Raw genomic sequence first — 24,050 nt, 5'->3', positions numbered from 1 at the left:
CTTCAACCAGTCATTTTTTACTGGTTCAGACCACTTCAGGACCAAAACCGATCATTTTTCATTTACAAGGTTGATTCTGACCAGAAACCTCCCAAAAGCAGACTGACCAAATGGTTTTAAACTTTTACCAATTCTGATAAGAATACTGGAAAGCATCAAATTCAAACTGATTCTAGATGAGACATCTTCAGTGTTGGAATAATTAATGGTATATGTCAAATGCCCTAGCCACATATTGGTGAATAAAATATTGCATTTTTGGTAACAATAGTTGACTTGGTTAGTGATTTTGATTCCACGATATCAAGGTAACCAGAGTTCTGGAAAGAGGTTTTCACGTACTCCTACCCCAGTTTAATGGCATATAATAAGATGATTGTGCATTGTGTGTCGTGACAATATGAATAGCTACACATGGCATGTGTCTGTAGTCCACACCTTTTCTTTCATTCAATTCTTTGTAAATTTTTCTTTTGTTTTTTTTATCATTTTCTCTCAGCAAATCTGTGCCTTGAGTTTCATTACTGTGAAAACATAGCAATGAGAAGACATCTATTTCAATTCAAAGGAGAACATGTCAATTTTGCACAACCTAAGGAAATCAACAAAGGGAAGAGAACACTCCCCTGAAAAGGATGCTAGATACAAAAAAGGCGTAAACAATTCAGCTACAAAGAAGTGAAAGAGACATCACTTGAACACTGATGCCCAATTATAAAAAAGCATTCTAGATAAGAAGTGTATATATAAATGTCACTTAAAAGAGTGGACCTATCACATCCTTGGTAAGGAGGGATCGTGACAAAAACAATGTGACTTGTCACTGTTGAAGTCATTTCCTAGGTCAGTCTTCTCTTCATCATTGTCGCTCAATGTCAACACCAAATGTATGTATTCAAAGAAGCACCCTTGACGTCAAAATCAATGAGTAAGAGGAAAATGAATTTTTTCTACAGTCAAACATTATAAAGGTAACATATCGTTGCACATTTCAGTTCAAGTATCCCTTTTCTAAAGTTGATTTTCAATTCAAAAAGTATTGAAGTATTGTTTAATAAGGGCCTTTATAAAAGGGTCTCTCCAAAGGTTCTATTACCCACCATTTTGTGGGTGATATCCCTAGGAGAAAAAAATTTCTCCAAGATGGTCCTCAATCGGCAGCCACCAGCCCCTTGCAGCCGCTAACTAGCTCATTGTGCTATTTCTCGGCCACCTGAGCCAGCCATGTGGTCCCTCGCCCATCTGCCATGATCGTGTGTTTGAAGGTGGGCCTCCCGAACCTAAAGGTATGCCTTGTCATTTGGTAATTGAGTATTGTAGTTTGCTTATCATGGACACTTCTGGGCATGGACTAATGGGAGGATTCGGCGAAAAGAATGGGCTAGGTTTGTGCTCTTGTCCCCTAGACACCTCTGGGATATTAACTTTGGATTCTAGTCCCGTGGGATCTCTTTAACTGACCATTTGGCTTTAGGGATGGTATTTCATGGGAAACCCCGATTTTGGTTGCGTGGTCCCGCTCCCTTATCCGCTTATATTACCCCCTTTACACTCATTATTACCCCATTCATCATTTCTCTCACCTGGGTCCACATTTCTCCATTGGGTCCACATAGGGTTGGCTCACCCCTTCCCCTTGCCCACACCTTGTGTCAGGCCTAGAATGATGCCCCGAAGGTTGATGCAGCTAAAAAGAAAGATAAAAGCATATTTGGCCACATTCAACATAAAATGTAGTACAAAATGCAAAAGATGGTCGAGACAAACACATTTAGCACGTGGGCAAAAGCCAATACATGAGCTCTACCCCATCATCATGGCCATCACCCTGATTCCTACAGGTTCTATGAGCCTCCCTCATCATATAGAAACCCATGATTGTCCCAAACCCTAGTGGGAAATGAACCGCCCTACCTTAAAAGGGGGTATTCACTGCTATATCTTATGCATCATGATCTTACCCTTGAGCCTCGAGCAGTTAATCAAAGAAAATCATAAAAAGGAAAAAGGCATATAATGAAAGGTGGAAAAATCAAGGTCGAGGTACCTCATGTGCCACAATTGCTCCCTCTTATACATTATAAACCCAAATGTGGGCTTCCCTTTTATTAACTACCCTTGTACCCTAGCCTGTGGCCCAGGGCTACCTTTTCTCATCCCCTACTTCATTCACCTATCTGTCACATGCCACCACCTTTTCAAGGATGTACCTTGAACATATTATCCCCTTTCGAAGTAGAAACCACCTAATAGGATACTTCGTTAACCCCATTTGGAGTTTAGGAAACATTGGCACATTCCAAAGCCCATTATGGAAGGGCAGGCCATTATGAAGTCCCCACCTGTGGTCCATGGTTGGTAAGCTCATTTGCTCGATGTCTCTAATGACATATTGTATTGGAAGGCTAGGGGACACATTGGATCGTATGCAAGACTGTAAATGGTCTCCATCTTAAGTTTGGTCTCCCTATACGAGGTCCTAATCCTCCAGAGGGCTACATTGGCACATGTAGAGTGTGTGTTGAATGCCATGGGCCTCCACAGTAGTAAACAGTACCCCATGGATCCTGAGGATGTTCAGAGATTGCTTGAGATTCACCTATTGGACGAGGAAGATGCACTCAGCTCACCTTTGCCCAGCTAGCCCCATAGATGTACCATACACTTAGAAGCTGACCTAGGACCTGTAGGATGATGTGGCATCACCTACACCATCATCAGAGCCCTTGCAGATGATCTACAGGCATCTTCGACTCATTTGTAAACTCATGAGGTTATTATTGTGCCCCCACACCTATTGGGAGCACCACGGGTTTATTGTTTGGAGAACAAGTGGCCAAGCCATTGTCCATCACTTTTGAGGGTCTTATTCTTCATTATGGTACCTCTGGACCTCATTAGGCCTCTTGGAGGGCCCTACGACATATATTATTCATCATCTAACCTCTTAAGAGGCTTATTCTTCCATTTGTGAGCTAGTTTGGTGGGCTTGTCACCAAAAGTTAGATCATTAGCACATTGTTTTATTTTTGGGGCTTATGTAGGCCAAGGAGACTAATTCGAACTCCTCATTAGTGTAAAATACAAATGAGATGAGATCATTTGCTCATCATCACTTTGGATTGGATCTCTTTTCTCTCTTGAGAATTTCGCACTTTTTTTCCTTGCAGGATGAATTGAAGCTTTATGGATGAATTTTGATGTTTGGATTTGGTTTATCTTATCTTGGAGCTTCTCTATTATCAAATTGTGGATGGCTGGATATGTTCTATTACATGTAACTACATGCTTTTAATGTTATTCTTGTTTTACTTTGTCATATACATTGGATTGGGATTTTCGCTATTTTTAGGGCTAATTGCTGCATGCATTTACTGCTTAAATTGTGGAATTTTTTCTCTATATAGCATCTCTCAATATATGGGCCATGTAATTTGAATGAAATTTCCTAGGGATAATTCTATCAACGAATTCATCTTGATAAGCCATCACCTTTTGCAAGTTGAAGAATAAAAGTTGTAAGGTTGCTTCTCTTCGCCCTAGAAGGCTAGCAAGGTAGTCAAGGCCTTCTTGACTAAGAAACAAAGTCCTCATTCATATTTATCATAGACTCCATTCTCCCAAGACTAAGACACTGCTCTACCAAGAGGTGGTCATCCAAAATCAATTATTTTTCACCTTTTCCTAGGTCTAGCAAATTTGGGTCACCTAAGGCATCATTTTCCCGACAAAATCGCCCTCCAAAAAGTTCGATCTCCTAGCCTCCCCTGCGCTAGTGTCTCCCCAAGGTTTCCTCCAATTTTGAAGCCATTCCAACAGTGGAGTTGTGAGAAAAGCCAAGCCCTAGCTTTGAGATCAAACTTTGCCCTGGTAACCCCAACGCTAGTGCCTCATAGGATCAATTCAACACCTTTAAGTGAAAATCCTTTCTTTGATCCTTTTCCCCTTGTCTGGGTTAAGAATATCGTTGGTTGCTAAACTCTTACCTCCTCACCTAGGCTGGGTCCACTTGGTCACGTGTGGTCCCATCCCTTTGAAAAGACAATTCTTCAAGAACCATCTAGGATACCAATTTCAATAAGGATTTTATGGATTGGGAAACTCTTTCACAATTCATATTCCCTAAACCTCACCCTCAAATCTGCCCGTCCTTCTCCTAGAAGACATTGTACCTTGCTTAGAAAGCAAGCAAGCTCTATTCTTCAACTTCTTCTGGAAAGGGATTATTTGGGTCACTCTATATCCACTTGTTGATTTATCCTTCATTTGTAATTCCATATATACCGGGTCTCCTCCCATCAGTGAATGTCCATAAATAGTAGGGAACCTTAGTTGAGGTGACAATGGGCTAAGTCTCCAATTGTTGCCCTTGGTCTAGCATTTGCCCCTTTAGGGATCCCCTTTAGGTCCTCTACTAGTTTGAGCGGTAACATTTTGGCGTAGTTGTCGAGGAGGAATAAGGTCTACCTCCCTAGTGAATCATTGAGGAATTGATTCATTGACAACATCTGTAAAGCATTCCTCTGGCGACTCCACGTTCTCTTCCCTAGATGGAAAATCCCGAGGTTATGACTTACCATCGAAGAAGAGATGATGAACCCCATCCTCCATTCTTTAACAAGAAGGTCAATCAATTGAAAAAGATACACAACATTTTTAGACGTTTCCTCCGTGACTGAGGCTCTCTTTTGTGCAAAACCTGAAGACCCCAAAAGGCCTATGTTCATAGGGGTAGAAGACCCACAAGAACATCTTCTAAAAATTGAATATCGAACATGTTATGAACTATATAATGAGTATAGCCGAATGATTTCCTTTTCTACAACCTTGATAGGAAACTCCTAGGATTGGTATTTTAATCTTCCTTCATCATCCATCTCTACATGGGAAAGATTTGTCCAAACTTTTAGAAGAAGGTGGTTCCCCAAAAAGGGCATGGTCCAAATATACAAAGGACTCATGTCTAGTGAAAAAAGAGAGGATGAGTCCATTGTTGAGTTCAACCAAAGATTCAATATGATTATTCACTCTATCCCTCAAGAAATGTCTCCCCCAAAGGATGTAGCCATGGTCGCTTACCTGAATGCCTTCAAAGGGAAGTTTGTGTTCGATGTCCAAAATAAAAACCCCTCTAGTCTCTTCCAAACTCAAAAGATGATGTTTGACCTTGATGAAACCATGAGGCATAATTCCACCAACATGCTACAAATCGAAGATGAGCCTCCCCTCTCAAGTGAAAGTATACCCTATCACAAAGAAACCATGTTGCAAAAAATCGACAACAAGGCAAAGGAACCTCCTGACCCCACTACAAGAATTCCCCTAAGATTGATTTTAAGCATGACTGACCCTTTCTATGTAACTATGGGAATAAACAGGCATACTTTGAAAAATTGCATCCTAAACTCCAGGAGCCCTATCCATATCATGCCCTTGAGTATTATGAAAAAACTTGGGATTACCTTATCAAAGAAGTGTCAGGGCAAGGTGATTCTAAACTATGAAGAATTCAAGGTATGTGGGTTGGTAGAAGGTAGAAAGATCTTTTTCCATACATACCTTGAGAAAGAATTCTCTATAAACATTATCATTATCAAAACAAATCCAACATGGGGTATGATTCTATCAAAGCAACTCATTGAAGATCTTAACTTGTCCATCAGTGAGGATAGCTCCACTATATACCTCCCTTGGAAAGAAAACTCCTATGTATCCATCCCTAGGCAAGAATTCTCTGCCCCAATGATTGCCACCTCTCAAGAATCTGATAATGACTTAGAAGAAGAAGATAATAAACTTGGGGAATGGAGGATTTTCAAAAGTGAGCATATCAAGACCTCCCCTCTCCCTGGGCTATGGGTAATGTATTTTGATGGAGCTCACTCTAAGGTTGGATCAGGGGCTAGCATTGTCATCATATCCCCTTCTGAGGAGTACTTGTTGTTTTCTTTGAGACTCCAATTCACTTGCACCAATAATATAGCTGAGTATGAAGCCCTCCTATTAGGACTTGAGGCAGCCCGATCAAGGGAGATCCAACAATTAATCATAATTGGAGACTCTGACCTTGTCATCTCACAAATAAGGGGGACTTTCGAAACAAAGGATGAAAAATTGAAACCTTATAGGGAAAGAATCATTAGCATGATCAAAGGCTTTAAAGAGCTACACTTCTTGGCCCTTGATTGATGTCTCAATGACATGGCAAACGCCCTAGCCATAGCTGCATCCACATCCTCGATCATTAGTAGTGATATCACCAGGAGGGGGAAGTGTATAGTTGACACAATCCACCAGCCTCCGTCCCCGACTAAGAGGAACATTGGCCTGTTTTTGAAGATGATCAAGACAACCAAATTCCTTCAAGACCATGAAGATCCCAATAGGAAAGGTAATGATTTGGTAAGTGAATAGCACTTTGATAGGAATGACGTTACTACCACTAAAAATGATCATCAACAATCGCCTGACATGTTAGATCTCAACCTTGGATCCGAAACCTCTCCTCAAAAGGTCAAAATCGAGAAAAACTTATCCAAAGAAGAAAGGGGTGAGCTCGAGAAATTATTAAGGGAATTCAAGGATGTGTTTGCTTGGTCTTATGATGATTTGAAAGCCTATAGCCCTGACGTCATCCAACATACTATTCCTTTCAAGGAGGGTGCCAAGCCTGTTAAGCAAAAATTAAGAAGAATAAACCCCAAGCTTGCACCTTTGGTCAAGGAAGAGCTTCAAAGAATGGTTGATGCAGGGATAATAGCCCCTATACGACATTTGTCCTGGATCTCTAATCCTGTGATCACCCGTAAAAAGACTGGTAACATTAGGATGTGTATTGACTTTAGGGATCTCAATCGTGTGTCTAAAGGACAATTATCCCTTGCCCAATATGGAGAATCTCCTGCAAAGAATAACAGGGTCCCAAATGATGTCACTCCTTGATGGTTTTTCGGGATATAACCAAGTCATTGTAAAGGAAGATCGCCTGACAAAACTGCCCTCACCATGCCATGGGGAACATACATGTGTCTTAGGATGTCGTTTGGCCTCCTTAATGTTGGATCCACCTTCCAAAGGGCTATGGATTTTGAATTTAGAAACCTTATTGGAAAGATCATGGAGATCTATCAAGATGATTTGACTGTGGCCACTAAACAAAGACACGATCATTACAAGCACCTGAGAAAGGTATTTGAGAAGTGTAGGCAATATAGCATCTCCCTGAATCCTAAGAAGTCGATATTCGGTGTTGACAAAGGTAAACTATTAGGGCACGTGGTCTCTAAGGATGGGATTAGCATTGACCATGAAAGAATTCAAGCCATCAAAAGCATCCCTCCTCCTAAGGATCAAAGTGCCTTAAGATCCTTTTTCGGCAAAATAAACTTTGTAAGAAGATTTGTGCCAAATTTTGCTGAAATCATCAAACCTATGAATGACCTCCTAAAGAAGGGTACTCCCTACTTATGGAGCCAACCAACAAATGAGGCCTTTGAAGAAATTAGGGAAAGAATTTCCTCTGCTCCCATCCTCATCAGCCTCGATTACTCCAAGGATTTTATCATATACTCCTTCGCATCCAAGAACACTATTGTTGGTATCCTCATGCAAAAGGATGAGGAAGGAGGGGAGAGACCTGTGGGATGCCGAGACAAGATACACTATCACTGAAAAACAAGCATATGCTCTTGTTAAATCCCTTAATTACTTTAGGGCTTATGTAGGGTACAACAAGATATATGCATATGTCCCCTACCCCGTTGTGAGGGATGTGCTATCACAATTTGATTGTCTCGAGTCTAGGGGAAATGGTTGTCCAAAATCCAAGAATACGACCTCGATATCTATCCCAAAAAGGTCATCAAGGGACAAGGGTTCGCTGAAATTCTTACAAAAGTAACAACCAAGCCATTAAAGAAGGAGAGGGGGAGCAGTTATGCGCTACATCCACTGAGCTCGAAAACGACGATTGGTAGACTGACATTGTTTATTATTTAGGCAATCCATCTGCCCCCCCCCCAACCTCATTGATCACAAGAGAAGGGCTTTGAGACTGAAAGCATCTAAGTTTTGCTTGACCCAAGATGGCCTTGGATGGATAAGTCCCGATGGGGTGATCCTCTGATGTGTTAGCAAGGAAGAATCTAAAAAATTGATGAACGAATTCCATGTTGGTTTTTGCGGTGGACATTATGCTGCCTGAACCACTACTCATAAGATTTTGAGGGTAGGTTATTACTGGCCCACCATTTTTGCCGACACCCTCAACTTTGTAAAACAATGCCAACCTTGCCAACTATTCGCTGGAAAGCAACACCTTGCGGCTATGCCATTGAAAAACGTTGCTATCGATGCACCTTTCCAACAATGGGGCCTATATTTTATTGGTGAATTCAAAGACAATTCTAGCAATGGGTATAGATGGATCCTCACAGTGACTGACTATTTCACCAAGTGGGTTGAAGCAATACCAACCAAGAAGGCAACTGACCAGGTGGTTATGGATTTCCTTGAGGATAAAATCATTACCAGGTTTGGTGTTCCCACCAAGATTGTCACTAATAATGCCAAAGCTTTTGATTCCATGGCTCTAACATCCTTGTGTAACAAGTACAACATAATCTTATCACATTCTTCTAATTATTACCCTCAAGGAAATGGGCAGGCGGAGTCAAGTAACAAGAACCTCACAAAAATTATCAAAAGAACTATTGACAACAATAAAAACGATTGGGATAGCAAGATCAAGTATGCCCTATGGGCCCACCGAACAACTGTAAAGGCTTCCACTGGTTTTAGCCCATTCCAATTAGTCTATGGTTCTGAGGCCAAGTTACCTATCCAAATGCAGCTACCCATCCTCGAATGCCTAAAAGATTTCCCCAATCAACAAGATGCCATACAATCCTGAATCGATGAAATAATTGAAACTGATGAAAATAGAAGGAAAGCTTTTGACCAAATGGTCTGTAGTCATGACAAAATGAAAGTCGCCTTTAAATATAGCCAGGACAAAGCATTCAAACCCGGTGATCTAGTACTCGTTGTTGAATTTCCACGAACTTGGATCTAGGATAGAATCTTAAAATCTCTGACGCTGCCAAACCAAGAATCTCAACGATACTACTTTGCATAGCGGAATATAAACAACAGTAAATCACACATGCACAAAATATAGAAAACTTTTTACAATTTTCAACCCATCTTCATTATATTAAACAACATATAATACAACATTCCTAGGCTCTCGTACCAGGGATAATGGCCCTCATACATCCACTAGTACAAGATACAAACTAGGGCTTGGTGTCAGTCCATCAACGACCAATCTAGCCTCAACAAGATACTCTAACCATCTGGCTGATGAAGTCGACTCTCTCAGCTCCCCTCAGTCATACCCTATATCTGCCCGGTTATTCGGCTCTCAATCTGCATAGAGCTCCAAGTCCATCTGGCCACTGAATCTCGGCTATCCAATCTGCTCTCTAGTTGTGCCTTAGTCCATCAAGGCCACAACACATCGAAACTCCTGTCAAGTTGTTCACAGCTCCACTTGTGAACAACTCTCAACTACCCACTACTGCTCCTCAGCTACTCAAGGACTTCAGCCCACTATGGTCTTCTTGCGTTGCACCGATGAAGACCAACAAAGCGCACGGAGGGCTGCCACCTATCACTGCAAGATATCCATCTCCCACAATGAACATGGACTAAGAGGATTGCCCATCTTCTACTATAGATGTCCTTCTCCACACAAACTGCTCCTGGTTAATCAAACCCTTGAGCTCATCAACTGCCTCTCTCGCAACTACCTTTGTCCATCAAGATGTTGCTCACCGGGCTCCAACTTGGACACTATCACGCTATCTTCCAGCAAACCATAAGTGCCTAATCCACATTCACACTTGGTCCACTCTCACGCTGCTCTCCAACAGTGCACGAGTGACCAAGTCCACGTTGTAGCATCCACACCTAGTTAGGGCATCCTGACACCTATGAGACCCTTACACACGGTTGCCCACAGACTTCTCTACGTCCGCCCTTTGCTCTGCAATAGAGGAGTTATTGCACAAATCTAGGCTCCAAACTTCACTGTGAAACTGCCCACTGGTTAGGGCTTCTAACATGCCACGTTAGCCCTACCTCCTTGGCTTCCACAAGCTGCAACAACTCTGTCCACACTAGGACACCTACATCACTCCATAGCGGGATCTGCTCCTAGTTGGAGTTCCTTCAAGCCCAAGGCAACTCCAACAAATGGCTCCCAACAATCTGCAATGTAGACTGATCCAAACTGATCCAAGAACGTGGATCCAACACACATTCCCACATTGCTACAATATTGTTGTACTGCTGTCCTGGTTAGGGCAAGTGCATGCTGCAACTTCCCTTCATAAACCGACTTGACAACCCTCTCTTTGCTGCGGCCTAGGCCAGGAGGTACACCTTCTTTGTGGGTTGTTGTTCTGGGCAATTGGCAGCCCTTAACAACCCAACTTTAGGCTTGTTTTGGGAGGCTAGGCCTGCGGCCTACCTCAGCTGGTTGCGGCTCTCCTACAGCCCACCAAAACAACCCCCATACTGGCCCTAAAACAGTCTGCAATACTCCCAGTAGTCTCGACCTTCCTCCAAGGGACCTCGACCCCTCTACCAGCAACTCGAACCCCCAAAACAACAAGCTTAGACCCTTAAGACAGTCCCTCCTTCCATGTTGTTCCTTCCTCCTTATTGTTGCGGCTAGGGCACAAGAGAATCCTCCTCCAACGAGTCTTCCTTTTGAGAATGCGTTACACAAATGGATACCCTTTAAGGCTCTACATCACCCTCTATTTATACTAAAGAGAGGGGCTCCAAAACGTCATGATCTAGGGGCTTCCACAACTTGTCACATGCCTAAAACTCCTTAGGCCGACCTTGACATACAAGTGCAAACCCATCATTAACCTTCAAAAATTCATACCTCCTCAACAACAACTCGAAATCGAATGATTTTTGTTGCGTTAGAATTGTCTTGCCAAGAGCTATCATCCTCATCCATCACATGTCGAAAAATCATCACGGTTTTGGACCAAACATCTATGGGTGCAAAAACCCCAAGCTTGGGTTCTAAGCCCACAAGCCTACTTATGGCGCTTTGACCTCCAACCCTCGAACACTAGGGCTTGGAGTACCTCCCAAGCTACACAAAAATCAACAATCGTGGGACAAAAGAAGAGAAAAACCTGGCATGCACAAGAAGTGGGACAACCTTTGGATAGGTCCATTCAAGATAAGTGATGTGGTAGGAATAAACTCATATCATTTAGAAACTCCAGATGGAGAGTCTGTTCCCCTCCCCGTAAACGGACAACTCCTAAAGGACTAATATCCCAAGACTTGACATTGTATCATACACATGGTAAAGTAGGATGCATCGCATGATGATTTTTGCATTAGAATTAACGTCATATGATATTTCTCATGGTAGATAGATGCATATTTGCATATTTTATTTTTTGTTGATTTTATGGCCTAACATATAGCATGTGCGATCATGAGACGTTGCGAAAGCATGTTGCCCCGTGTTTTTCATCTATTATATGTGCAGGTGACAGGTCTATGGTAACCAAGAGATTATTGGAGTTCTCGTGACCTCTCGTTCGAGTAGCTTCACCCACTTCTACAAGGGATCACGTCTCAGTTGGAGCCAGATGTTACCCACCATTTTGTGGGTGATATCCCTAGGAAAAAAATCCCCAAGATGGTCCTCAGCCAATAGCCACCAGCTAGCTCATTGTGCCACTTCTTCGCCACTTGAGCCAGCCATGTGGTCCCTCAACCATCTGCCATGATCGTATGTTTGAATGTGGGCCTCCCGAAACTAAAGGCATGCCTTGTCATTTGGTAATTGTGTATTGTTGTTTGCTTATCATGGACACTTCTGGGAAAGGATTAATGGGAGGATTCAGTGAAAAGAATGGGCTAGGTCTGTGCTCTTGTCCGCTAGACCCCTCTGGGATATTAACATTGAATTCTAGTCCCGTGAGATCTCTTTTATTAACCATTTGACTTTAGGGATGGTATTTCACGGGAAACCTCGATTTTGGTTGTGTGGTCCCACTCCCTTATCTGCTTATATTAGCCCCTCTCCACTCATTATTACCCCATTCATCATTTCTCTCACCTGGGTCCACATTCCTCCACTGGGTCCACATAGGGTTGGCTCACCCCTTCCCCTTGCCTGCACCTTGGGTCGACCTTGGAATGATGTCCCAAAGGTTGATGCAACTAAAAAGAAAGATAAAAGCATATTTGGCCACATTCAATGGGAAAATGTACCACAAAATGCAAAAGATGGTCGAGACAAACACATTTAGCACATGGACAAAAGCTAATAAATGAGCTCTACCTCATCATCATGGCCATCACCCTAATTCCTACAGGTTCTATGAGCCTCCTTCATCATATAGGAACCCATGATTGTCCCAACCCTTGGTGGACAATGAATTGCCCTACCTTAAAAGCAGGTATTCATTGCTATATCTTAAGCATAATGCTCTTACCCCTTAAGCCCCTAGCAGTTAATCAAAGAAAATCATAAAAAGGCAAAAGGCATATAAAAAAGGGTGGAAAAATCAAGGTTGGGGCACCTCATATACCATGATTTCTCCCTCCTATAAATTATAAACCCAAATGTGGGTTACCCTTTTATTAGCTACCCTTGTACCCCAGCGTGTGGCCCAGGGCTGCCTCTTCTCATCCCCTACTTCATTCACCTATTTGGCACATGCCACCACCTTTTGAAGGATGTCCCTTGAACATATTATCCCCTTTAGAAGTAGAAACCACCTAATAGGATACTTGGTTAACCCCATTTGGAGCTTAGGAGACATTGGCACATCCTGAAGCCCATTATGGAAGGGCAAGCCATTGTGAAGTACCCACCTGTGGTCCATGGTTGGTAAGCTCATTTGCTTGATGTCTCTAGTGACTTGTTGTATTGGAAGGCTAGGGGACGCATTGGATCTTATGCAGGATTGCAGATGGTCTCCATCTTGGGTTTGGTCTCCCTATACGAGGTACTAATCCTCCAGAGGGCTACATTGGCACATGTAGAGTGTGTGTTGAGAGCCATTGGCCTCCACAGCAGTAAACAGTACCCCATGGATCCTTGAGGATGTTCAAAGATTGCTCGATATTCACCTATTGGACGAGGAAGATGCACTCGGTTCACCTTTGCCCAACTAGCCCCACAGATGTACCATACACTTGGCAGTTAACCCAGGACCTGTAGGATGATGTGGCATCACCTACACCATCATCAGAACCCTTCCAAATGATTTACAAGCATCTTCAACTCATTTGGAGACCCATGAGGTTATTATTGTGCCCCCACACCCACTGGGAGCACCCCTTGTCCACCACTTTGAGGGTCTTATTCTTCATTATGGCACCTCTGGACCTCATCAGGCCTCTTGGAGGGCCCTACGACATATATTATTAATCCTCTGACCTCTTAAGAGGCTTATTCTTTCATTCGTGAGCTAGTTTGGTGGGCTTGTCACCAAAAGTTAGATTATTAGCACATTATTTTATTTTGGGGGCTTATGTAGGCCAAGGAGACTAATTCGAACTCCTCATTAGTGTATAAATACAAGTGAGATGAGTTCATTTGCTCATCATCACTTTGGATTGGATCTCCTCTCCCTTGAGAATTTCACACTTTTTTTTCTTGGAGTATGGATTGAAGCTTTATGGATGAATTTCGATGTTTGGATTTGGTTTATCTTATTTTGGAGCTTCTCTATTGTCAAATTGTGGATGGCTGGATATGTTCTATTACATGTAAGTACATGCTTTTAATGCTATTCTTGTTTTACTTTGTCATATACATTGGATTGGGATTTTCACTATTTTTAGGGCTAATTGTTGCATGCATTTAATGCTTAAATTGCAGAATTTTGTCTCTATATAGCATCTCTCAATGTATGGACCATGTAATTTGAATGAAATTTCCTATGGATAAGCCAATGAATTCATCTTGATAAGCCATCACCTTTTGCAAGTTGAAGTATAAAAGTTGTAAGGTTGCTTCCCTTTGCCCTAGAAGGCTAGCGAGGTAGTCTTAAGGCCTCCTTGACTAAGAAACAAAGTCCTCATTCATATTTATCATAGACTCCATTCTCCCAAGACTAAGGCATTGATCTACCAAGAGGTGGTCACCCAAAATCAATTATTTTTCACCTTTTCCTAGGTCTATCCAAGTTAGGTCACCTAGGGCATCATTTTCCCAACAAAATAGCCCTCCAAAAAGTTCAATCTCCTAGCCTCCCCTGCGCAGGTGTCTCCTCAAGGCCTTCTCCAATTTTGAATCCATTCCAATCGTGGAGTTGTGAGAAAAGCCAAGCCCTAGATTTGAGATCAAACTTTTCCCTGGTATCCCCAAGGCTAGTGCCTCATATGGTCAATTCAATACCTTTAAATGAAAATCCTTTCCTTGATCCTTTCCCTCTTGCCTGGGTTAAGAATATCGTTGGTTGCTAAACTCTTACCTCCTAACCTAGGTTGGGTCCACCTAGTCTTGTGTGGTCCCATTCCTTTGAAAAGACCATTTGAGATACCAACTTCAATAAGTATTTTTGGGATTGGAAAACTCTTTCACAAGTCATATTCCCTAAACCTAACCCTCAAATCCTCCCATCTTTCTCCTAAAAAACATTGTACCTTGCTTAGAAAGCAAGCAAGCTCTATTCTTCAACCTCTTCTGAAAAGGGATTATTTGGGTCACTCTATATCCACTTGTTGATTTATCCTTCATTTGTGACTCCATATATACCAGGTCTCCTCCCATCGTTGAAAGTCCGTAAATAGTAGGGAGCCTTCGCTGAGGTGACAGTGGGCTAAGTCTCCAATTGTTGCCCTTGGTCTAGCATTTACCCCTTTAGGGATGCCCTTTAGGTCTCCTACTAGTTTGAGCGGTAACAGGTTCTTCAATATTTTTCAAGAAAAATTTATTACAGCGTTTCACTAAGAATATCACCTCAGTGGACTCAAGAAACTGGGAATCCATTGATTGTTGCAGGGTATCAGATTGAAAACTAGGATTTGATCGATTATCTATAACACTAATAGTTTACCTCGTACTTTTCATTTGTTTGTTACAAGCCATGGTTGTAATGCGTCAATATACAAAAATGGCACATTGTTATTGCAAATACAAATGAGATTGAAATAAAAGCAGAAATAGAGTTTACTAATAAGGCAAAAACAAAAAATGTATAATTATTCAAGAAAACATTCACCAAAAATATATAACAAAGTCACACAAACAACCAAGGTGGAATGCCCCTAAAGACTACTCCAAGTGATCACTATTGGTAGAACAAAGAAGCAGATTTCACTGATGGGTGGGAATCAAATACAAAGAAGGGAAACACCTATATATAATATTTTATATACAAAGAGAGAGTGAAGCCCTAACATGTGCATTGCTACCCATCCATATACATGGGTAACCCTAGGATAAAAAAAATCTCCTACATTGCAACTTGCCAACCAGCAATCCAACAACAACCAATAGATATCCAGCCTTACATGCCTCTCATCCATTTTTTGGTCAGCGCACTCATTGATTTAGCCCAATCATCTATTGAAGATGGGTCATCTATTTTGAGGTACTTTAACCATTTTTGCATTAAAGTGCTTTCATTTAATGTTTAAGGCAATGTAATATGGATCACGAGTTGAAACTGAATTATAGATTGTTATTGGTTGTGTACTTGTTCCCTTACTTTTCACCTTGGTGGTTATTATGTGTCCCTAGTCAAGTGTGACCTTTATTAAGGTTTTCCTTTCATTGTCTAAGAGGACACAAATAGGAGGCTCTAATGGTGGTAGTGCTCCATGTTATTCATACTTAACACTTGTCATCATTCCCCAATGTTCGTTATTGCATCTTTCAATTGATTGTTGTTAAACACTTGTATGGGTTCCCTGTTGGCCTTGTCCTATGCGTAGGGGTTGTAAATACCCATGGTTGATGCAATTGTAAGAAACGAAAGAGCAAGATCCAAATGTCAAAATGTAAAAGAATGGCAAAGCAAGCAAAACCAAACTTAGCTTGAGTTATACCCCCTCTTATATCGCCACTAGTCCCTGAGAGTATCCAAGCATATCACACCTATCAAATTAAAGGAACTCTCTCTAAACATCTTGACCCTAGTGAAGTGATAAATGGCCCATCATTAAAGGGGACTTATATTATCAGTATTACTTGAAAAAACAATAAATCTTGTTAAACAAACCATGTTAAACCAAGAGATAAAAAGGAAAGTTTGGGGGCTTGGAAAAACAAAGGCGAGGGAAGGTAACTCAAGTAGCTAAGCACTCCCTCTACAAAGATGCCCACAAACAAAGGTTTGCATAACCTAGTATAAGACTATGGCACCTTTCATGAAGTAAACCCAAAGCCATAACACCTATCACTTGAAAGGGCTTGCATAGGAACTATTCCTCATGTTAGGATCGGAAGCACCTAATAAGATCATGTGATAACTTTCTCATACCTTAGTGAGGTAACTTGTTCACAATCGGAAGCTAGTAGGACATTTGAAGATGATGCTTGTGAGAAGTACTTTGATGGCTTTAACATTGAATGCGCTCCACCTCAATGCTTTTATGGTACTTGTACCCATGATGTTGATCTTACTATATTCCTTGAGTATATGTTACACAATTCCTACATGTGCAACTAGGAGCCCTTGAGGGATGAGTGATGTTTCTTCAATGCTTTGAAGAGGATGTCTAGCTACATTCCTTGATGACACAAGATACTTGATGATGGACATTGGACCTCCTTTCAGGAACGTTGTCCCTATTAAAGATAGCACAAATTGAGACGCTTCCTCGACCTCAGGTACTTGGTTGTTGACAATATAGGCTTGGACATTGCCCTTGAGGTCAAGTGTACCCAAGAGATGTTAGGGTGCCCACAGGTTAGCGTTGTGCCTTCTTGATGGATGTTGCACTTCTCTTAATCGTGATTGATGGTGTTATCAATTAGGATCCCTTTGGAGGGGTAGATGCACTATTTACCATGATGACATCATGCACTAGTTTGATGATGTCATCCTAGTTCCATTTGATGATGATGTGAGCCTTTTGGAGGATGATGTCAATTTTGGAGAGCTATGTTGGTGATGTGCCAGCTCATTTTGGTGAATATCCATGACTGATGGGATAAGATACATCCCTTAAGTTATTCATTACAACTTTCATGAAGAGACACCTTTTTCGATGATTACATCACCCCTGGAGGACATTAGGCGCACATTTGTGGGCTAACTGAAGCTTAATTTTATGTTATTTCATTGATTTGGCTATCTTTGAGGGTCGGTGTGTCACCTATCCACCTAGTATCATGGATTTTATAATTTTTAGGGCTTTTTAGTCTAAATTTAGGATAATCAACTTGGCTACCCTCATATAAATAAGGGAGTCAATTTTCTCTAGGATCATTGTCACACTTGGATTATTACAACTCTTCATTAGTGATATTTCTCTCTAGGGAGCAATGGAGGCTTAGTTGAGCGACTTTCTTGGGTGGATGATGTGATGCGATGTTCTCTTTTCATAGATGCTTATGGTGTATCTTGGATGATGCATGTTGAAGTAAGTTATTTTTATGCTTTATCTCAGTTTTATGTTCCATGCGATGCATGTCCTTGTGTTAAGTTAGTTTATTTGGTATTTGCACCACTATCCTTTGTTGAGCTAAGCCTTTCCTACAAGTATTTGAGGAATAGAGATAGGTTTTTCTTTCACTTAATCATCTAGAAAATCAGGAACCTAAATTGTAAACCATAGTGTAGTGCCCCATTCTAGTTGATTGACCTTGATATGACAATATCCTTGATACATTATTCTTTGAGGACCTCAGGTTGAGGATCCGGATATTTGACTCTTACTATGAGTGATGTGATAATAATTGTTTTTCCAGTTTGAGGTTATGATGATAATAATTGTGATGTGCATGTTTTATGACTATGTCTAATCATGTGATGGATTCATTATGTGTTTGTTTACATTAGTTCTTGCTCACAATTACGAAGATGTTGATGGTTATGTCATGATGATGATTTAGAATACAAAATTATATTGGTGACTAATATTATGAATCAAGTATTACTAATGATTATTGAGTGTGGCAGGAAACTACACAAATGCAATTGCATGTGATGAGCCAGCAACCTCTATTTTGGTTTGAATTACATACTATTGTCTCAAAAAAAATAAAGTTAAATTTAAAATGGGTGATGGGGTTGTACAGATAGATGGAACTTCATGGGAGGGGTGGGACAGTGTCTCTAATTCCACCCGCTAGCACTCCCGCTATGACTTAGGTTGGAAGGTGTTGGAATACCTTCGCCTTGAAGATCACGATGTCGTGGGAACAGACCTCGAATTAGGTCGCTCACAAAGATTTTAATGGGGGGTGCGCATCAAGGCAGATTCCTTGATCCCCGACACCATTAGTCTCACTATAGAGGGCTACATAGGAGAGGATAGCAATCCCCATTGTTGCACCTAGTTCTTCCCCTCATAGTCACTAGACGCCTAAAGGGCAAGCGGCGTGGCACCCTTGGAACTTCAAGGGAAGTTCTTTAAGGGCACGACCGACTTGGCACCCTTGGCATCAAAAAGAAACTGATTGGCGTGGCACCCTTGGAACTTCCAAGATAAGTTCTTGAAGGGCACGACCAAGTTGGCACCTTTGGCATCAACAAGAAACCACTTAAATATAATTAAGATATGGTAATCATACTAATTCACATAATGAAGTAAGTGAGATTTTAGGACAAGTTAACTAAATCAAGAGTAAACCTTGAGGTAAAGGAAGAATAGGAAGAAATAAAAGATTGGAACAATTAAGAACTCTACCCTTCCCACCTTTGGAAAATATTAGGTAGATAATGTGCATATAAAACAACTCCAAAGTATGTGAAGTTTAGGACAAGTTAACTAAATCAAGAGTAAACCTTGAGGTAAAGGAAGAATAGGAAGAAATAAAATATTGGAACAATTAAGAACTCTACCCTTCCCACCTTTGGAAAAGCTTAGGTAGATAATGTGCATATAAAACAACTCCAAAGTATGTGAGGTTTAGGACAAGTTAACTAAATCAAGAGTAAACCTTGAGGTAAAGGAAGAATAGAAAGAAATAAAAGATTGGAACAATTAAGAACTCTACCGTTCCCACCTTTGGAAAATCTTAGGTAGATAATGTGCATATAAAACAACTCCAAAGTATGTGAGGTTTTAATAAGCAAAAAAGGGGAAAAGGACATAGAGTTAATTAAAAACATTAATCCTAGTATAGTTTAACCTCATTAAGAAAAGAGGGTGGTGAATGAAAATAAAGAATAATAATTTAAATTAGAGAAATTTAGTTTCATGAGAGAACCTCCATGTGGCAAGAGCCAACACAAGGATCTCCATCTAAGAGTCAATTTGAGATAAACTAGGGTGTAGTTGGGGAACCAAATCTAAGACCTACTAGTTGACTTCAGTAATGAACACAAAATAAGGAGTATAAAAGGGGGATCAAGAGACAACTAGGAGAAGAAATAGGGAGTCATGTTGGGGTGAGGGAAAATATTATTTTTAAATAAGAATTTAAGTATTTTAGGAGAGCCTTGGTGAGAGGTTGACACATGCATGGGTGAATAATCAAACTTCTAAACTAATAAAAATGAAGCGACAAGTGTCACCTATGAAGCCTCCTATAAAAGGAGCAAGCTATAGGAGAGGGGGCACTTTTTGCCCTATTGTCGGATGGATTACATAATGCTATTGTGAGTGACTACGAAGCCTGTAGTGAGTTTGGTGAGGCGGAGGTCATTAGAGAGGGGACTCTTGAGCTAAGAGGGCTCTCCTCCATCAGCTAGTATTCTTTCTGTATTGTACAGAGCCATTACAGCTCGGGGGTCCATGGGGAAGAAGAGTTCCCAAGGAGTACGTTGGGAGGTCAACCAGTGAGTCAACGACGTTCGGTTAGGACGCAACATTCTTCACACATGTACGTAGATAGCAACAAAGAAATGCAAGAAGTAATAAAGCCAAGAACGAATCTCCACCCTTGGTGAACGGTACCTCATGTTTCTATAAAAGTTCTATAACATGTGTATTGTTGTATAAATAATTACCAAATTGTAAAATTAAATGATATGAGTATTGAATTGTAAATTATAGGCTATTTAAATTGTAAATTATAGGCTATTTAAATTGTAAAATTAAATGATATGAGGATTGAATTGTAATTATGGACTATTTATCTATATGCCTTAATATCTATGTGTTTCCAACATTGATGCGTGTTTAAAGTACCATGTGATTTTCGTAATGGATGTTGCTAGAGAATGCTTAATTTAAAATGAAAATATTTATTTGCTTATAATTGCATTTCAAAACTTAACTCCATTACCTGTAGGTTTTAAAAAAAAATTGGCGTCTTAGGGATGATCCCTACAAATAGGATAAGTATATTTGCCCTAGTTTTGTTTGGATTTAGAATCACTCCAAAGGAAACCCTTGAAAAACTTGTATCCTAGACTCCATTTGCCCTAGATTGAGAAGGCACTAGTCTTTCCCATTTTTGACATTTTTTAAAACCATAAAAACATTTTTCTTTTTGTTTTATGGTAAAGTAGGGTTAAATTACAACAAAATCTTGTATTTTTAGCATTTAATGAATTGTTGATGTATGCCCTAGGGTAAAGTCTTGTTTGATAGTGCATTCGATAATATAATTTGAAGTTTTCATGCATTTTGCAGCCATTTTCTAGAGCTAACATCAAACTTTATTAGCTATTATATATTTTCCTAACCATCAAAATTGGTTATAATTTTATCTTTTGTTTACTCTTAAATTTAACCTTAATTCCATATTATTTTTACATATTTTCAACAGCGAAATTTGTTGTTGTTATAAGCTTTGTTTTGCTACAATTTGTTGACCTAAAAAGCTAATTTACAGTAGTTTTGAGTTTTCTTGATTCGATGCATTAAGATAACCCATTTGAGACTCCTTACTCTAACTCTAGCCTTTAGATTGACCCATAGGCCTTTTGAACCTGAGTTTTGAACTTACTCTTTCATCCACTACAAAACCCTAGCTCGTCATATGATTATCTAGTGATTTTGTTGTAGGATTCTTCGGGGGAGAGGTTATAAATATAGGTGGAGGCCAAAATGAGATTTGTCTTCAGCAAGCAGCAACACTGCTCTCTTGTCTCCATATTCTTTCTTTCTTTTTTATATTGCCTTCTCCATTATCTTGTTTTATCTCTTCTAGCTTCTACTTTATAGTATCTGAATATTATTGTCATCAGTTCTATAATTTTCATCTTGGCGCAGCCAGCCTTTTGGCCTTTGTAAAATAAAGCTTGGTTATAATCTCTTTTACCTCTCTACGTTTGTTCAATGTCCTAGTGGTATCTTATGCAATGTGGTAAAAGTTTTTAAGGTATTTTCTTTGGTGAAATCCACCATTTAAATACACTTTCTAATATTTTATTTTCCATATAAAAAGCAAATCGCTAGATATCTTCCACTTATTAAAACGCCAAGTACTTTATAAAATTGTTTGGTCACTACCTTGTTGATCAAACAACCATTAGCTGTCTTTTTACATGTTATGTTGCAGATTTATAGGTGAACACATCACTTGCTAAGATTAGGGACAACCCCCTATGGTTGGCACACAACAACCCAAATGAAGATGGAGATTTGATAGTAACACTAGGGCGAATTTTACTATATGTTGCATGGAATTTTCTTATCATGGATTCTTTAAATAGCATTAGTAGGGCCCTGGGATTAGGTAATGTGCTGGCAAATAACTTATTGTTTTTTTGTTTATAATTTAGGTTTTGCTGATCCCTAGCCACATCGTATGGAACCAATTGGTTTGGGATGGAATAGACCAAAAATGGTTCAAAACCACAAACCGAACTAGAATGGCCCCAAAATTGGCCAGACTAGCTAGTTTTGTTGACTTTGGTATGGTTTTGATAACATTGATTTCAATGAGTTATTGCTACTTTTAATAAGTTGTTGAGAGGGTTATTTTATAAATTTATTGTTATTCCTTGGAGGACTAATGGATCTAGGACAACCACACACTCGCTAAAAGCCTCAGTGGGCCTTGGGATGGGCTCAAACAATTTTGCAGAACTATCAGCCTTAAAACTTCTCCTTTGTTGGCTCATCCACAAAAATATCCTCACAGTTCAGATTTTTGGTGACTCGTTGAATGTTGTAAATTGGGTCAATGGGAAATATAGATGCCAGAATTATATGTTGATGCCACTATTTGAGGAAATTCAAAATTTAAAGCTTTATTTTAATATTTTCTCCATTGATCATATTTACAGGGATAAAAATGAAGAGGCAGACAGGTATTCTAAAGCAGGTCTGCAACAAGTTTTGGGCTCGTGGAGGATAACAGAGCAGTTTCAGGACCAGATTCGTGTGTCGAATCATCCCCCTTACACTTAATGTATTTTGAATCCATCTGTAATGCTCTAGTTATCAGTGGTCTTTTATCTGGTACTAGGAGCATCTGAAAATCTGTGTTTATTTTCCCTTTTCTGTTTTTCTCTTTACTGTATGAAGAGCATACTAGAGACATCTTTGTTCTTATGCATACTCTATGGGTTGTTTTCCTTAAAAGGAGACCCAGTTCCACCGAGACAGTTTGACTATATTTTTTGATATGGCTGTTCAGGCCGGGTACAGAAGAACTTTTAGTTTTTGCTTCAGACATGTTGATGGCAACACAGAGGAGGCTGTTTCTCTATGCCTCAAGCAGAATCTTGCTGAATGTTCACTCATCTGATTGTAACTTTTTTATTTCTCTAATAAAAAAGTTCGGCTTTTTTCTTCGGAAAAAAATGGATCTAGGACAACAAATATTTGTTTATTGTAAAAGGAGATAGAGTTTAAACATATATAAGGGTTTACTATTCTCCATTTGTAGGTGTGAGCGAAAGAACTCCCAAGATTTGGAATAAAATTGATTTATCTTTGTCCAAGCTTTGTGGAATGGATAGGTGCAAAGCGTCACTACGTGACCTAGACAAAGTGCAACACACAAGAGTGTTACCACTATCACCTCAGCAACTACTCTTGTCTCTTTAGTGAAGGACACAATCCAACACAAGGGAGGCTTCCCTGGTAGGGATTAGGGATCAAGTTAACCCAAGGATCTTAAGCTAAATGCCCCTGAATACTGAGGAATCGATCAGACACTTGTTTCGAATTTGTCCCTTCACTCGGCATGTATGGGCTATTTGCATGAACAATATTAATGGTGGCTTGGATTGGCAGGGGGTATCGTTCAACGAGGCTTGGAAATTTTAGTGGGACCAATCAAATGTCAAATAGCTTGGGAACTCCCCCCCTCTCATCTATTGGGGAGTTTGGCTTGCTAGGAACAAGGTTATTTTTCAAGATGAGCCCTCCTCCCCTGACAAGGATGCGGCACAAGGTCTTGCTATTTATTCCCTCATTCCATCTTCAAACTCTATACACAATCCTAGAATTATTTTTTTCGAAGTTATCGATCACTCCTATCCATGGGCTTTCTTTGACAGAGCCTCCCTTTAAAATGGTGTTTGCGGGGGAGGGTTGTTCTTTATCTACAGGAGCATCATTCTTTCCAACTACAGAGGGACCTGGGCATGGGATATAATAATTATGTTGAATTGTTAACTTTAAAATTGTTGTTATGTTTCGCTATTGAAAAATAAGTTCGCTCTCTGCAGTTCTTTGGAGATTCTATGAATGTTGTCAATTGGTTCAACCAAACTCAAAGATGTCACCGTTATACCTTGCTACCCATTCTTGAGGAGATTTTTCTATTGAAACTATCTTTTGATCAGATCTCCTGTCACCATATTTACATGAAATGGAACACAACAACTAATACCCTATCTAAAGTAGGCACTCAACAAAATTACGGCATTTGGAAAATCGTCGAACAGATAAGAGATACAATACAGGAATTCTAT

General features: G+C 40.2%; 1 protein-coding gene across 1 annotated transcript in view; it reads right to left on the bottom strand.

Annotated features, from left to right (window-relative positions):
- LOC149150256 (uncharacterized) overlaps window positions 1-24,050 on the bottom strand; it is a 212,016-nt gene that overhangs the window by 158,795 nt on the left and 29,171 nt on the right. The window lies entirely within an intron of this gene.

Source organism: Pinus tabuliformis, chromosome 9, assembly GCF_031772625.1.
Source record: "Pinus tabuliformis cultivar Carrire ecotype Pingquan chromosome 9, CPIR1, whole genome shotgun sequence".
Lineage (NCBI taxonomy): Eukaryota > Viridiplantae > Streptophyta > Pinopsida > Pinales > Pinaceae > Pinus > Pinus tabuliformis.
This window is presented reverse-complemented; position numbering and strand designations above follow the sequence as displayed.